The sequence below is a fragment of the Schistocerca nitens genome, chromosome 6 (assembly GCF_023898315.1).
Source record: "Schistocerca nitens isolate TAMUIC-IGC-003100 chromosome 6, iqSchNite1.1, whole genome shotgun sequence".
Classification (NCBI taxonomy): Eukaryota; Metazoa; Arthropoda; class Insecta; order Orthoptera; family Acrididae; genus Schistocerca; species Schistocerca nitens.
In genome coordinates this window covers 357,256,049-357,269,933 of record NC_064619.1, presented here as the reverse complement: position 1 = coordinate 357,269,933, position 13,885 = coordinate 357,256,049, and the positions used below count along the sequence as shown (strand labels likewise).

Sequence of the window (13,885 nt, the reverse complement as noted above, 5' to 3'; positions counted from 1 at the left end):
TTAAAGTTTTTTAAATTATACTTGCCTTTTTTCATTCGGAAATTCAAATTCTAGGCAAATTCCGTACACAATTAAGCGAAGTATTGTATTTGTACAGGAAGTCAGTTCCTAAAATTACCTCCTTTACTGGATCACTCACTACAAAACATCCGATCTCGAATTTATTTACTCCACATTTAAATTCTAAAAGTTTCGCCTACTCATACCACCAGCTGCCGTTTTAATCTGAACGCTAGTGTCTGGGAAGATTTCTAGTTTCCTATTTTTTATCATGTTCATAAAACTTTCCGACACCGTTAACACATTACTACCTAAATCTAGAAGTGCATCTACCATTTCTTTGCTAACTTTTATTTCAATAATTGGCTGCACATTTACCATTTCCTTTCGTTCTGAATATTTCTCCCTTAATAAATCATTTTCTACATCTCGTCCCTTCTCTTTCAATTCTAGAGTACGCACATCCTGTTCTATCCATCCCTCAATCTTATGTTCATCCCAAAATAATTCATTAAATATTTCCTTCACCCCAAATTCACACCTTCCATTTTCTAAAACTCTAGCAATTTTAAACTTCTCTCGTTTCCACATATGCTGCAGTAATGACAGTAACGTTCTACCTTACCAACGCCAATCAGTCACACTAAAATCACACGCCTCCGTCATATACCAGTTCAGACGAACTTCATTACACAAACTGTCCCCATCCACACTATTTGCTTCAGCCCTCTCTAAATTTTCTGTTAGTTCTTCCACACATTTCACCGATTCACTACCCACAGTATGCACAATATCGACACTTTGCAGCTTCAACAAAATTACACTCAATTCACTGTTAAACACCTTATCTTCCTGAAATAATCCATTGATGCCTAAGCCATCATCACCATAAATATTCCTCTCAGCAATCTTATCGCCTGATACACCATTTAAATCACTACATAAATTCACATCAGAAAGCTTACTTTCCTCCGTCGACAAATTAACTTTACGTGAATCGTACACAACTTTATCCTCCGCCGCTACATTACACAAATTGCTGATACCTTGTCGCACCATTTTGGGACATCCGTGCTCGCTACATTGCCAACAGCCTTGCCACTGTGGTAACACCAGTTCCAGTCAGATCACCGAAGTTAAGCACTGTCGGGCTGGGCTAGCACTTGGATGGGTGCCCATCCGGTCTGCCGAGCGCTGTTGGCCAGCGGGGTGCACTCAGCACTTGTTAGGCAAAATGAGGAGCTACCTGATTGAGAAGTAGCGGCTCCGGTCTCAGAAAGTGACATACGGCCGGGAGAGTGGTGTGCTGAACACATGCCCCTCCATATCAACATCCAGTGACGCCTATGATCTGAGGATGACACGGCGGCTGGTTGGTGCCGTTGGGCCTTCATGGCCAGTTCGGGAGGAGTTAAGTTGTTGAGGCTTGCTACATTTCGCTGTGATCGGACAAAAATCAGCACACACTGCCATTTCTACACACATTTCACCCAGATGAACCCCCGATCCTACTCTACACACTTTCTAACTTCCATACTCTGACAAACATTTTGGATTCACATATTCATCAATAAGTTTCGTTTCGCCTTCATTTGTGACTAGAAACGCGTGATTTCCTTCCTCCGAAGTATCAATACCAGTAGCTTTTACATCATTACATATATTAACATTTCTCTGTTCCTTTAAACAGAAATCATCTACCTCCGCCGAGACATTTTTAACTTCAACTGTTGGCGAGACCACTGCTATGCCGCCTTCACTAATATCGACGCTTTTCGCCGACTCACAAATACTTGCTACTACAACACCTTCCTTACTGAAATTGCTACTATTTGCTAATAACTCTTCAGATCTCTCCACGCAATTTGCTTTCGAAAAATTCATCTCCTTTGTAACTTCTTTTTGAGCCATTGAATCTTTCCATTCATCACCATTCACACAGTCATTCATTACACATTCATAACTTACATCATGCCCCGCTAATTTATTCCCATTACTTTTACTTAAATCTCTCACAAATATTTGCTTCCGCCTTTCGCACCCTCTTTTATTGAATGAGCCACCTATATAGCCTTCCTCTTTAACATACTCCGTATTACATATTTGTTGCCTTTCTCCAAACCAATCAACATTTCTACCATTACCATTATCTCCAGTCCTTTTCATCGCGTGTTTAGATCGTCATTCCAGGACCTGAGATGCGGCGAACATCAGTTTTCCGACTGGTTGTTGCGCGACTGCACTTCGCGCGAATTTCCCCGTCAAATATGCGTTCTTTATTTGGGTCCAATTCACGGATGTTACTCCCGTTCGTTCTCCGACCATTCTGCTCATTCCAGCTACTATCTTCCTGAGAATTCCTTTGATTTCTCTCATTATTATTATTTTGGTGATGATTTTTTGGATTCCCATTTTGATAACTACCAGTCGGTTTGCTCTGTGGTTTGAACTTCAAAGCTCTCTATTTTTCCACAAACTCTAAAAATTCGTCCACTGAATCACATGGACTATGGACAAGATCCCACTGCAGATTTTCGGGTAATCACCTTTTTAACGTGGTGATTTCCGTTAAAACCTCCAACGGATGTTTTACGTGCATAAGCTTGCCAAGTTCGCGCATCCAAAAATCTCTAATCGTCCTATTACCGTACCTGTAACTCGGCACATTTAAAAATTAATTTTGCATCCGCGTCTGACTTGCCTAGCTCCAAAATTTATTCAAAAAACACTTTTCGAACTCTTCGTACGATTCGCACGAACTACATTTAACATTTTCCCAAGCCTGTGGGTCTCCCTCTAAATGCCGTTTAAAGTATTTTATTTTCGCTTCGTCCGACATGCCGTGAACAAAAGCGTCCCTACACGCAGCCACGAAATTTTCTGGGTGATATCTTCCATCATCTGCGTAACATTTCACATATACGGTATTTGCCCAAGGGATATTTATAACCGGCGTGGCCTGTTGGGAGGCTAAGGAATTGAAATCACTTTTTACCTGTTGCATTTGTTTCTTAAATTCATTTTCACTAATGATATTGGACTCTGTTTTATGTTCAGTTTTGTCCACTTCTTTCTCCCCCTCACATACACTATTGGCAATGTTACTAATTGCTAAATTTATATCGCTTTTATGAGCATCTTACCTTGCCCCCAAATTCCGTCTGTATCTTATCCATATTTTCCCCAAGATCTTTTTTCACTGATTCGATTTTAGATATTACTATTACAACTTCGTCTGTATTTTTCCCCATATCCATTCGGACACATTTTAATTTATCATCAATTGCTTTTTCAAGGTTACCCATAATTGTTTCAGCTTCCTTTTTCATAGCGGAACCTATTTCAGTTCGCATTGTACCCATATCAGTCCGAATTGTATCCGTAACTATTTGCAATGTGCCCATATCTGTTCGCCATGTACCCATATCTGTTCGAATTGTACTGATATTATTTGCCATTGTTTTCATATTATTTCCAAATTCCTGGATCATTTGCCTTATTTGAGACATCATATCTCCCCCACATTCATTCCTCTTGCCTGAATTCGTACTAGTTACACTTTCGCACTCTGATTTCGGACTAACCGTCTCACTTCCGTTTTCAGAATTATTTTCGTGAGATCTATACGTGGAGCTTGAACTTCAGAGTTAAACACTATCTCACTATTTGCGCAGGCACTTATCTGATCTGAGATGGTTCCCTCTGCCATGGTGATGCCGTCGGTTGTAGTGGAAGTCGACATTGAAGACTGCCCTGGAGTACTCGAAGACGCTGCTGTTGTACTGGTGTTGAACTGCGTCTGCCACTGGAGAATTCGCCTGATGTAACTATAGCTGCTGCCGGTTACCGCTTGTTCAAACCGTCTCCGATACCGCTGTCCGTTAAGCGCTATAGCTGCTACCGTTCCCTGCACTCAACTTATTTAGACTCTGAGACCCCTTACAAATTGCCTGTAACGTTATAGTTTAGGACCTCTTTCGATAGCGCGTGTTAGTTGTGAAAATTACTGCGTAATTTCACTATTTCCAGAAACCTACTTACGGAAAGAAACTGATCTGACAATGTGTTTTGTGAGAGGTTCACTCTACAGAAATTTCTACTGGTTTTGCAAAGGTTTTTACACTTCGCATAGTACTCTGAATAACAGAGAGCAGAGAAATTACCACTTTGCACGACACAAATCCCGGACAAGCCCCCCGCCCCTCTTCTCTTATAACTGCCAAATGGTTCAAATGGGTCTGAGCACTACGGGACTCAACATCTGAGGTCATCAGTCCCCTAGAACTTAGAAGTACTTAAACCTAAGGACATCACAGACATCCATGCCCGAGGCAGGATTCGAACCTGCGACCGTAGCGGTCGTGCTCTTCCAGACTGAAGCGCCTAGAACCGCTCGGCCACACCGGATAGCCCTTACCTCCCTGTAATTTACTCTTGCTACCTTCAGAATTTCAAAGAGAGTATTCCAGTCAACATTGTCAAAAGCTTTCTCTAAGCCTACAAATGCTATAAACGTAGGTTTGTCTTTCCTTAACATATCTTCCAAACAAGTCGTAGGGTCAGTACTGCCTACATTTCTCCGGAATCCAAACTGATCTTGCCCGATGTCGGCTTCTACCAGTTCTTCCGTTGTTTTGTAAAGAATTCATGTCAGTATTTTGCAGCCATGACTTATTAAGCACATAATTCGGTATTTTTCCCACCTGTCAGCTAATGCTTTCTTTGGAATTGGAATTACTACATTCTTCTTGAAGTCTGAGGGTATTTCTCCTGTCTTTTACATCTTGCACACCGGATGGAGAGTTTTGTCATGGCTGGTTCCCCCAGGGTTATCAGTAATTCTAATGGAATATCGTCTACCCCTGGGGCTTTGTTTTGACTTTGATCTTTCAGAGATCTGTCAAATTCTTCTCGCATTATCATATCTCCCATTTCATTTTCAACTGCGTCCACTTCCCTTTGTATAATATTGCCTTCAAGTTCGTTGTATTTACCCTCCGCCTTTCAGCTTTTATGACTGGTTTTCCATCTCAGCTCTTGATGTTCACACGGCTACTTCTCTTTTCCTCATAGGCCCCTTTAATTTTCTTGTAGGTAGTATCTAACTTTTCCCTAGTCAAATATGCTTCTGAATCGTTGCATTTGTCCTCTAGACATTCCTGCTTAGCCATTTCTCACTTTCTGTCAATACCATTTTTTGAACGTTTGTACTCCCTTTCCCCTGTTCTGGCCTTCTCTTTCCTAATGCTCCCTCTGAAATTCTCAACAACCTCTGGTTCCTTCAATTTATACCCCTCCTTAATATTCTACCTTTTTGAAATTTCTTCAGGTGTTAATCTAAAGTTCTTAACCAATAAATTCTGGTCAGCCTCCAAATCTGCCTCTGGAAATGGCTTATAGTTTAAAATCTGGTTCCTAAATCTCTGTCTAACCATCATATTTTCAAACTGATGCCTTCCAGTTTCTCCAAGTGTCTTCCACCTGTACAACCTTCTTTTATGATTCTTAAACCAAGTGTCAGCGATTATAATATAATGCTCTATGTAAAATACTACCAGGCGACTTCCTCTTTCATTCCGTTCCCCCAGTCGGCATTCACCTACTATTCTTCCTTCTCATCCTTTTCCTGCTATCGATTCCAGTCCCGGAACACAATTAAAGTTTCTGCTCCTTTAACTATTTGAACAATTTGATTTATCTCATCACACATTTCTTCATTCTCTTCATTATCTCCAGAGCTAGTTGGTATATAAAGCCGTACTGCTGTGTTAGGCGTGGGCTTTGTGTCTATCTTGGCTACGATAGTTCGTTGATTATACTGCTCATAGTAGCTTACCCGCATTCCAGTTTTCTTATTCGTTTTTAAAGCCACTCCTGCATTACACCTATCTGACATTGTATTCACCTGGCCACAAGTCCTGCTGCTCCTGCACCGAACTTTGCTCATATCCACTATATCTAACTTTAACCTACCTATTTCCCTTTGAAATTTCCGAAACTACCTGCCCGATTAAGGGATCTAACATTCCATGCACCGATCCATAGAATATCGGTTTTGTTTCTCCTGATGACGACATCCTCCTAAAAGTAGCCCCCCCCCCTCCCGGAGATCGGAATGGGAGACTGTTTTATCTCCGGAATATTTTACCCAAGAGGACGCCATCATCATTAACAGTCCAGTAGAGCTGTATGCCCTCGGGAGGAATTACGGCTGTAGTTTTCCCTTTCTTTCAGTCGTTCGCAGTATCAGCACAGCAAGGCCGTTTTGGTTGATGTTACAAGGCCACATCAGTCAATCATCCAGACTGTAGCCACCGCAACTACCGAAAAGGTTGCTGCCGCTCTTCAGAAACCACACATTTTTGTTGCCTCTCGATACCCCTCCGATGTGGTTGCACCTATGTTGTTGTGGTCTTCAGTCCAGAGACTGGTTTGATGCAGCTCTCCATGCTACTCTATCCTGTGGAAACTTCTTCATCTCCCAGTACTTACTGCAACCTACATCCTTCTGAATCTGTTTAGTGTATTCATCTCATGGTCCCTTCTACGATTTTTACCCTCCACGCTGTCCTCCAATACTCAATTGGTGATCCCTTGATGCCTCAGAACATGCCCAACCAACCGATCCCTTCTTCTAGTCAAGTTGTGCCACAAATTTCTCTTCTCTACAATTCTATTCAATACCTCCTGCACCCATGGCAAGGCTATTTGTATGTTGAAACATGAAAGCGACCCCAACGACGGCAAGGTCCATGGTTCACGTTAGGACATCGTAGCTATAACAGCCACATAGTCACCAACTTCGTACTCTTCGTTAACTGATTCGAAAAGTTCTTGTCTCCGGAGACGATTCTGTATAAAAGTGCTAAAAGTACTTCCTTCAGTACATCTCCCCCCATTTTGGAATCGACGTGTAGGTCGCCGGAGTTGCTTCCGCTAAAAAGACATGGACTAACCGACTGGTATACCTGGCGGGAGTAACATGCACATTTCTATGATTTTGGGGAGTAGCGGAGAGGCACTGAAAAGATGACGCTGCCTGTCAAGCAACGGACCGCGACACGCGTCCGTCGTCAAGGACATTGTCCGCCAAAGGTGCGTTCTCGATATAGCTTACCGACTTAAGTGTCTAACATGTGCCGCGTAGGGATGACGTTGTGCTTGACGCAGCTGCAGAATCTCGTTGTAAGACATATTCTACGTGCACATGGCGGGGCAGCTGCACTGCAAAAGTAATGATGCGAATATTATGTCGGACTTCCCCATGAGCCGTGCAACAACAGAAACTTCAAATCATGCTATGATGTAGCTTAGCAGAAAAGAGGGAATCAATGGCAGTGCACACAATGGACGGTGGTTACTTTGAGGATTCTCTACGATTCACTGCAAAACTGAAAGGACGAGAAGTCTAGTATATTAAGGAAACCTTTCCTTGTATTCCGAAACTTGGAGTCAGTACTAGATTTCAGTGTGGTAAACTCTGCCTAATGCTTTAAAATTCTCGTCTTTATCACTAACTTACTGCCTATCACGTGTCACTTACTTGGTTTAGCCCTTTCACCCCGATTTAATGTCTTTTCTGTTCTCTTGAGTTCAGGGGTTGGACAAAAATATGGGCACACCGTGAGGAATGCGTGACTGAACATAAGTGCAGATGCTATCCTAGCCTGCATGTTACGCTGTTGTGTATGACCACGAACGGTACCTGTGCGATGTCCTCAATTCACTGCAAGTATCAGTCGTGGTGTGAACGGTGTTCTGTGTAGCTGTGAGTGCGTTACGTCGCAGCTAATTGAATTCGAACGTAGGCAAATTGCCGTATGGTGGGTACTTCCGTGACAATGTTAGTCGAGGTGTATTTTGTTCCAAGAAGCATTATAGTCGTCTCGAACTGCTAGGAACCCGGGTTCAATTCTTGGCGGCGTCGGAGGTTATCTCGAAGCCAATAAATTAAAAAAAAAAACGGCACCGAATTTGAAGATTTATACCCCACGGAATGAAAGCGGAAAACATCACCGACTACGTCGTAACGCGGAGGAATGTACTTGTTGAGCTATAGCGACAGACGGTCATTGAAGAGGATTGTGACAGAAAGTAAGAAGACGACAGTTGCAAAAGTCACTGCAGAACAGAATGTCGCACTCACGAACCCTGTCAGAGCGAAAACAAACTCGAACGGACCTCCATAAGCAGCAAACTGCAGGACAAGCTGGGAGTCTAAAACCACTAATATTGATACAAATGCCTGTAATAGGAATATGTGGTGCTGAAGTCATTAAAATGGCCCTAGAACTTAGAACCACTTAAACCTAACTAACCTAACGACATCACACACATCCATGCCCGAGGCAGGATTCGAACCTGCGACCGTAGCGGTCGCGCGGTTCCAGACTGAAGCGCTTAGAACCGCTCGGCCACACCAGCCGACGAAGTCATTAAACCTGGACTATGAAGGAATAAAACAAAGCCAGTTGGTCAGATGAGTCTGGTTGTACACTAAGTTCAGGCCGAATTTACGTACCAAGAGTGAAACATGGCGAGGATTCGGTGATGATTTTGGTAGCCACATCCTGGTATTCCAATGACTGCATGGCTACCTTAGCCATTTGCATTACTACCATGGATTATGTGAACATTTTGGCTGATTCGATCCTTCCCATGGTACGATGTTTATTATACAGGAGAATGCTGATACAGGAGGATAGCATTCCCTTGAAAACAATACAGCGTCTGTATTTATCCATTTAGACGACTACTTTTTGAATGCCAACGGCTTTCTTAAGCGCTATTATACAAGGTAAGGTGTTTTTGTGCTTTCATATTTTGTCCAACCCGTGTACACAAGCTGCACAAGCAGTTGATTGTGTTCTTCTGCCTGTAATGTGGTCAAGTTAACGTTTCCTAAGCAGTGACAGTATTTGCGCTTAACAAACTGGGTCACAAGTAGCTCCAAACTACACTCTAGGACGCCAAGAAGGAAATGTCCGAATGGGACGGAGATCGTTCTTGCTGGCGAACCTAAGGTTTGGAAAGCACAGCGACAATCATCAGAATCTCGCAATGTGTGTGGTAGGGCATTATCTTGCTGAAATGTAAGCCCAAGATGGCTTGCCATGAAGGAGAACAAAATTGGGCATAGGATATCGTCGATATATCGCTGTAATAATGTGTCCTATACCTCCACAAATGGGCTTCTTGGTGTGTAGAGAGATCAATGGTGATGGGCGCAATGGGAGCCGTCAGCTCAGCCCCTTACTGTGAGTCGCCTATTAATGCTGCCCGTGGTCATTGCAGCATTAGCTGCACGTCGGATCGAAAATACGAGTATAATGATGAATCCAGGGGTTCTGAGTGCCTCTCCAATGACTGCTCGGTCATGTCGTTTTGTCATCTCTCTAGGTCGACCGCTTTGATGCTGTGTCCGGCCATGGTTCACCTATTACAGCCAGCTTTATCGAATAGTGACATGGGTCCTATTCAAATGTCGAGCGACTCGACAATTATTCAGCCCGCTTCCTGGAGCACGTTTTCTCGCTGCGTATATTATTCAAGCACTTGTCTGTGTGGTATAGTTACTGTTTAACCGTGTACCCGGGATGAAATTCGCATCGACTTCATGCCCTGGTATCGATATGTCCACTGTTTACTATCCTTGCCAGACGTTGCAAATGGCCTAGATTAGCATGGTGTATTTACATTGTTACAAAGAATATCATACTGATTCTTACGGTTTTGGAGATATTCTGTTTCCTATTTCCTCCCTATGTAATTTAACTACCTGCCTCTTTACACTGTAGTTCATTAGCTATGTAATGGTGACTGGTTTCAATGCGTCTACGCTTTACAAGAGTTATTAGACTTAAGAGCGCCCGCGAGTCTGGTGTTGTTATGACGATGGCCGTTAAGAGTGAGCAAGGATCACGATGAGGCAACCATCACAGCCAGCAGTTGTTTTTGAAGAAGGATAGTTTATGCTGCATTGTAGAGAAGTCTCCCATTAATTTATATCCGAATCGAAGTGACAGGTTGCAATTGCTTCAGTTAAGACCACATTTGATGTATCTTCTCAGTAGCTGAAAATATAAAACGACGAGGCACAGTGATTGCATTTTTGTCTTTGTACTGCCTTTACATTTCAGTGAGAGAAAGTGAACTGGTGACAAATATGTGTGCAAAATTTAAGTTTTAAGGTTTAAAACGAGAAGTTACAATTGACGTACTGAATCTAGAGCAGTCTTTTTATCCTTGGCATTTCTACTTTTATTTCAGTCAGGGGGCAGACTTCGGGCAGCGGTGAAATATCATAGTTAGGTAAACACTTTGTGATGGTAAAGATAGATTTCTCAGAGAATTTTTGTTAATGTCTCTTACTAGCAGCGGTTCATGCAAGATGAGTGATATAGATGGAACTAAACTTTGCTTATAAAATTAGCGCTTGTTAGAAAGGCTATAGCTTCACCGGTGAGACAGGCTAAGGAGCCGCTACATGCTACTTTTTTATCGTACAGTTTAAAGGAGCTTGACGCAGTGCTGTAGGGAGAATTACAACCGATGTTATATAAGTTAGAGGATAAGCCGAAGCGAATACGGCGGTCTTCCGGCTGCCATTGTGTAATAAACCACCGGTTACTGCGCCGGAGCTAAGTAGGTGGCTGCATGCGGGTCTGCGCCGTATGGAGAACCTGATAGGCTGGCCGAACACAACGAGGAAAATGCACTGAGTGTCCAATGCGGTGGGCATCTGACGGAGGCCAGACCACAACGGCGGGCGAGGGCTGCCAACCGACCGTCGTTTACTTAACATGATTTACTGAGGCAACGTTTACCCCGCTGTGTGAATACTTTATGTAACCAATTAATGCAATGTAGAGTAGCATCAGTAGCAGAAGGATGTCCTCCGTCCCACTTCCGTGTGGAGAGCTTCTCACACTCTCAAAAAACTATCGATGCACTTCGTATTCGTATGCCAGTTTAGCTTTCCGTTTCGTAGGTCTACCCTGCCGCTCGGTTAATAGATTAAATAGTGCTACGCTAGCATCTGGATGCACAGCTTGTCTTAGTCCAGTTTCAGATCCAGTTCCATAACTTTCATAATTTCTTTGCATTTAATTTTGCAGTTAATCAATTCAAGTTTAAAATGCTCCTGCCCTGGGCGTCCAGTTTCATATAGATGAGTAACTTACTTAACGAAACATGAACATTAAATTACAGCCGAATCTATCTTATAAACATACTTCTACACACGTTTGACATGAAACATCCACAATATGGTCAGTACGTTTCCGATTCTAGATTCGTAGCTGTCGTTTCTTCTCACAGTTTCAACATTACATGTCGGAGAAATAATCTGTTCTCTATTCGTCGGTGGGAGTTGAAATATCATGTAATACACGGAAGATGCAGTCGAGCTAGTTCTGATTTTAGTATTGTTCAAATGTTGAATTACTGGTTACTATGCTGTAGCACGGAACACTTTTCCCTTGTTTTCGCGTGGTATGTAGTAGAAAGAGCTCGCACCGTTCTCTTAAACTGCAATTCAAGATTTCAGCGAAGACACCAAAGACAGTTGATCAACATTATTTCTTGCCTATTGGAAACAAAGTCGAAGCTTGTACACAAAGCAATAAACACACGGATGTACATATGTATGTTCCACATATCCTCCTAGACCACTGGACCGATTTCAGTCAAACTTGGTACACATATCGCCTACTGTCTGGAAATACGGGGGATAACAACCACCTGCCTATCATTGGGGTAGGGGTGGGAGTGAAAAAGCAGTGCAGCCCACAACGTGGGGACATCCATAACTTAGTCATTCAGTATTTGAGAATAATAACACTTAGTGACTTGAAACCATCTTTCACGTAATTTCAGACATTTATGAAACATTTTCTCGTTGACAATCCACAAAATATATCGAAAGGAAAATTTTCATTGCTTACTACAGATTCGCAGTTCGTGCAAAAAAACTGCCGCATGAAGCACGACGTTTTAATTTACTACTTCTTTACTGGTAACTGAATTAGCGATACATTTTACAGACAGTAATCAAATATACCATTGAATGCACTTACAAAAATATGTCACTGTATGATACATAGTTCAGGAGGTATGACGTCGTAAACACTAAGATGCGTTAAAAATTTCTGCATCATGCATGACGTGTTAATTTATTACTTCTTTAAACTAAACCTATTCGAAACACAGTGAAGAAATAGTACCCATATATGTCGCTGAATGTACCGAGAAAAATATGTCATTGTACGACACACAGTTCAGGAAATAAGACGTTGAATACCGAGATGTGTGAAAAACTGCAGCATCGTGAATGATTTTTTAAATTTATTTTACTTCTTTATTACTAGTTCTATCCGCACCACATGTTGCGGACAGTATCCACATATGATGCTGGCTGTACTTAGAAGAATATATTACTGTACAGCATACAGTTCAGGAGATACGACGTCATAAACATTGGCTGCGTGAGAATGAAACTGCAGGGCGAAATTCGCTAGAGATTCAGGTAAAATATGTGTACAAATACGTGCGAAATACTGTAAATGTATGTGAAACATATTTGACATGCGCGTACATGGGCAAATCACGGGTAAATGCACAGTCTAAATCCTTGGAACGGTTGCAACCAAATTTGGTACACGTATGATTTACGATATGGAAAGAAATACTATGGGGGTGAGAACTACTAGCGTCCTAGTGGTGTGAGGGTGACCAAGTGGAGAGACAAGGGGGGGGGGGGAGGAGGTGGTGGATAGACAGTGAGGGGGAAGGAGAAGACGGACACAGGTAGGGGGAGGAGGATATGGAGAAATGGAGAGGGAAGGGGGAGATGGACAGGGAGGGCAGGGGTAGATGGAGGACATGAACAGAGAGAGGGGGTAGAGGAGTTGGACAGAGAGGGGATGAAGGAGGAAATGGACGGAGAGGGGGTGAAGGAGGAGATTAACTACTAGAAAAATGAAATAAATGCATACCCAGGCAACATCTATGCATATAAAATTATGTCCACCTGTCTTCTCTCATACACAGGTATATTTCCTCTATTCCAGTTGGTCTGTTTCTTTCACGTTATGATCTGAAGCTGAGATATTTGGGAATAATATTATAATACACATAGGCGTTCCGGCATATGATTTTAGCTCATTGGGGCTGTTCAGAGTTGTGTACAGGGCGCTTATAACTGACGTTGCCACAGGACACGTCAGTTTCAGTTTAGTGCTTTGTAGTTTTCAATGACGATATTAATTTTTACGGTCACTCAATATGGGATGTTGTGAGCTTCGACTAGGATCATAATAGTGAAAGCCTCCTGCAACAAAAACGTATCAAATGGATATACAGACAATACGTTACGAAACATCCCCAAATATCGTGGCAAGGAATGGTATATCAAACACAACCGAAACAAGAAGAACCATCGTATCTTGCATTACATCTGCTACGGTACAACAGACTCTCTATTACAGAGAAAACATTGATACAGTGTAATCGTTTGATAATTCACCATGCCTGTCAACACCGAGTCATCGTAGCTGGTAGAACACATAAAGAGAGTAATCCAGAGAGAGAAGTGGAGCAAATCCCATAGCGCCCCCCACAGAGAGGCGCAAATGGTTCGTTCACAGCCACACTCACTGTCAGGGAGTAACATGTCTGCATGCAATGGCTATAACGGTGGTGACACAGTTGAGACGAACACGGAAATGGAAACAAGATTTCCGTGTTTCAGAATCATTTCAAACGAGATTGGAAGTTTCTAGGAATTAGGAAGCCCTTCAGAGCATCGGGGAAAAACCACTCTGATAGAGAAACTCATCCAGAAGTGCGTAAAAAATCAGTATACAAGCGGCTAGCCCACAAGACC

The 13,885-nt window shown here is 42.5% G+C and overlaps 1 protein-coding gene and 1 pseudogene across 1 annotated transcript in view; one reads left to right on the top strand and one right to left on the bottom strand.

Moving 5' to 3' along the window:
* The window catches only part of LOC126262488 (zinc finger protein 384-like), a 463,059-nt gene that overhangs the window by 87,927 nt on the left and 361,247 nt on the right, over window positions 1-13,885 (bottom strand). The window lies entirely within an intron of this gene.
* Window positions 1,086-1,203, top strand: LOC126264077 (5S ribosomal RNA; annotated as a pseudogene).